The 4414-nt window shown below is 39.3% G+C and overlaps 1 pseudogene; it reads right to left on the bottom strand.

The window, feature by feature from the left end:
* Window positions 1–2223: 2223 nt before the first annotated feature.
* LOC126630319 (caffeic acid 3-O-methyltransferase-like) lies at window positions 2224–3636 on the bottom strand (annotated as a pseudogene).
* Window positions 3637–4414: the final 778 nt, after the last annotated feature.

Below are 4414 nucleotides of genomic sequence, written 5' to 3' on the forward strand. Positions count from 1 at the left end.
ATGATTCGTTGCACCACTATCGACTATCCATCGATGGAGATGCAAAGAGGGATTCGACAAACCTGTCTTAGTGGCATTGGCCTGTGGCTGTTCATCACTGCCCTGAGCATTCATGATGTGAAGAATCTATTGAAACTGGGCATCAGAAAGCCCACACATGACTGACTGCATCTCCTATTTGGTGGCTGTATTTTCTGAGACATGATTCGCCGAGGAAAAACCCCGCTCCGTCTTAAGACGATGGTTCCCTTTCTGTGGTTTAACCTTATGCAAACGGTGTCCTGGTGGATACCCATGAAGTTGATAGTAGGTATCAATGGTATGGTAGTCTTGATCGCAATGACTACAATGCAAGGGTTTGCGATTAGAAGACTTTGAACCATTTCGACGCACAACCATGGTTGATGTGCCTGTAGTAACTCGACAAGAGGCAAGGCTTCTTTGCTTCTCCTCCTAGGAAATCGATGCATAGGCTTGACGAACAGTTAGAAGAGGATTCATCAACAGAAGCTGCCCTTGAACAGCACTATAGGAGTCATTAAGTCTCATGAGAAACTGCATCAACTTGTTCCTCTCATTCTGTGCTCCACAAGTGCAAGAAATGGAATCACTATAGGACGACAACTCATTCCATAAACTTTTCATCTTCGTGTAATATGCAGCAATAGAGAGTTAATCTTTTGTAAGTGCAGCAATGTCTCGTTGTAGTTGAAAAATTCGAGGAGCATTACTTTGACAATAGTGCTCGCGCAATTCCTCCCAAATTGCATGAGCGTTAGTCATATAAAGGATACTGTTAGCAATATTCGAGTCAATGGAATTAATAATCCATGCTACAATCATGTCGTTGCATCTTTGCCATGAAGCGTGATCGTCCGGCTTGGTCTTGACAAAAGGTTGCATGACAGTGCCATCAACAAAGCCAAGTTTGTTTTTGGCACTCAAGGAGATCTTCATAGCACGAGACAAAGTTGAATAATTATCCCCATTCAAGGGCTTCGAAACCAGCATCATGGCTGGATGATCAGAATGATGAATAAAAAAAGGGTTGGAAACATTAGCCTTTGTATCAGAATTGTTTCCAGAAACAGCGTCGGTGGCCATGGCAAACGACGGAAAAGAATATGCGAAAATAACATAGAAACAAAAGGCAGCGGAATGAACTAGGTTTTCAGCCTAGCTCTTGATACCATGTAAAAACGTGCAAAGAATATTTTGCAGAAGATAATTTCTTCAATTGATACTAAGAGACTTTATACAAAGAGAGATCTTGCCGAAAAAGTAACCTAGCCTATATTCTAGGTTTTACAAATATTCTCAAATAAATTACAAACAATTTACAAAATAGTTTTCTGAAACTAAGCCAAGATATCAGGAATGATATCATTGACTTCCCAACATGAAAAACCATACACTCGCCATCAATTTTATTAACTTTAATCTTTTTCGTTGAGGGTTGATTGCTTAAGTAAAAAAATAGCATTTTGGATCTTTGACTTTAGGTTATAAGTATCAGATAGTGAATTCAAACTCGAATACTATCCAATTGTTGAAATTCAAACAAAGCTAAAGAAAATTGAAGAAATGAGGTTTTTCCGTCGATTCTTTAAGCATATTCACATAATAATTATCATATCATACCTTAAAATTGAAACCTTAAAAGCTGATTCTTTACATGAATATCAACCATGGGTCTTGAAATGTCCAAACCATGTCCTTTCTTGTAGTCCCGAGTCCAAAACTTCTTGTAATACAAAGTGTAGGTGTAGCCTCTATATATGGCTACATATCCATTCTCACTTCTTATAATACTCAGTGCAGGTGTAGCCTCTATATATGGCTACATATCCATTCTCTGTGAGAGTTTTTGCTGGGCTTATCAGAGCATCGTCTTCAGGGCAGAAGAACGAAGCTACATTTTGATCCCTATTGACAGGTAAGCTTGGGTGATGAGAAATACATAAGGTCCTGAATATTTTGTGTTCGTGGCAGCACTTACACGTGATCAGTCTATCGTACACCAGATTTTCTCATGTTTTAGACCCCATTGGATGGGTATGAATCCAAATTTATGACATACAAGCAACAGAAAATCACTTTATTATAACTATTTTTTCGTAACATATGAAAATCTACTTATGGTGAAAATTCCAGATGCGATCACCATATCAGAAACCAAACAATATGGATGCAGATGGCAGCATACCACTGGCAAAGTTATACTCAATTCTTCTTAAGAAACTCAATGACATAGGTGTTGAAAGCGGAGCGGATGACTCGGAAGCCTCGGTATCCAGATCCCTTAGCCAAGGCCTCAAACTCCTTTTCCGCCCTCTCTTTTCCACCGGGGTTGTGAGCTAACAAGATCACGTCGATATGGACAACTCCCTTGATGGCAAGGCTGCTGTCCGGAGCTGCTGTCCGGAGCTACTGCAAGAATCACCTTCCCATTGTCGGGTAGCGCGGTATAGCAGTTCTTCAAAATTTCAAATAATGCTCGTCACTCCATTCATGACAAATCCACTGTGAGATTGCATAGGCAATTTGATAGTAGTTCCAAATATATTAAGAAACTAAGCTTAAGTGTTGAGAATGAGTCACACATTAATAGGAGGAGAGATCTTACACGGGTTTATAAAGGGTTGGGCTACTTCTTATATTGCCAATTGGTTTTATGGTAGAACCTCAACTTTTTTCATGTTATTAGAGCATGTTGTCCCACTGCTGAAGCCTAATAGCCACACGCGGCCTACGTCACGCCGATGTGTTGTCCACTTGTTAGACTTGAAAATTCGCCACACGTGAGAAGGTGTGTTGAAAATGAGTCTCACATTAATGGGAGGAGGGACATGCAGCCCACGTCACGCCAATGTGTTGTTCACGTGTTAGACTTGAAAATTCGACATATGTGAGGGGCGTGTTGAGAATAAGTCTCACATTAATGGGAGGAGAGACATGACACAAACTTATAAGAGTTTAGACTACTCCCTATATTGCCAATTGATATTATGGTGGAACCTCAACTTTCTTCAATAAGAAATTGATATTACTACAAAATAGTCATCGACTCTCTTTTTGATAAATAATAACTCACCTTCATGAAAATTGCATCTCCCTTTGAAACACTTACAAACATGTCTCCTCCAACATGCTCTTCACCTATATCAAACATCCATAGATCTCATATTCATCAGGAAAAAGGATAAATAGTACAAACATAAGCAATATTAGATGAGGAGAAATCAAACTTGAGAAAGATCGAGGTAAAGGTGAATGCTTTTTAAGTAATTGTACTTCAAACATTATCAGAATTGAAGAACATACCAGAATATTGGGGAACATCTTCTATGATATGAGGCAAGTCGAAATTAATACCCTTAATCGAGGGGTACTTAGAAATGATCATGTTAACGACAGCGCGGGTGCCACCGCCAACATCAACAATGGATGTGAGGCCCTCAAAGCCTTTGGAGATCTCAAAAGTTTCTTCATGGTAAGGGTAGAGTGGTCGGCCATTCCCCGGTTGAAGGCCTTGTTGAATCTAGGGTCAGTACCATGGTACTGGAAAGCAGTCATTCCATAGGCCTTGTTGAATAGAATTCCTCCTTCAAGAACTGCATCTTTCGAGTGGTACATGCACAAACCCAAAACAAGCATACATGTCAGTCTCACAACCAAAGCATACACTATGTGTAAAATGATGAACGACACGTCCCTTGAACAGTCATATGGTCATGGCTCATATGTGACCCGCTTAACTCACAAGCATCAAATGCTATGGAAAGGATACTCTCTGGATCCCTTCCTCCTAATCCACTAAATTAGGGAATCTGTGCCGTTGAAATTGATCCAACGGTTGAAGTTATTATAACTTTTAAAGTGACCCCCTATTTGTAGCCGTTTGATCAATTTTCAACGGCATGAATTTTCTGATTTGATGGATTAGGAGGAAGAGATCCGGAGATGATCCCTTTCCAAATGTTATGGGCTTGTTAAAATAATTATTTTATTAATGTGAATTATGTCATTTAGCAAAGTAGTTTCCTCTCTTACACTACAATTTCATTTCAGGCGTTTTTATGAAAATGATGGAGGAAGGGATTTAAATTTCGCCTCTAGAAAATTTACCTAACTCATATCAGCACCTTATGGAAGAATAGAATAGTTAAAACATAGAGGTAAAGTTCTAAAAAGCATTAAACGCTAATCAGGCGAGTGTCTGAGTGAGTTAGACGAGCGCATTGACAGGTCTAAATGCAATTTCTTAATTTCCAAACTCTTTGAGATTAATTGAGGATGATGACTAACCGCTTAGCGCCAAGTCGCATACGAGGCAATGAGAATTTTTAGAACATTCGAAAAGTATTATAAGAAAGAAACTTTTTCACAGTGAAACAACGGTGTGCTTGGTGAA

Source organism: Malus sylvestris, chromosome 7, assembly GCF_916048215.2.
Source record: "Malus sylvestris chromosome 7, drMalSylv7.2, whole genome shotgun sequence".
Taxonomy (NCBI): Eukaryota; Viridiplantae; Streptophyta; class Magnoliopsida; order Rosales; family Rosaceae; genus Malus; species Malus sylvestris.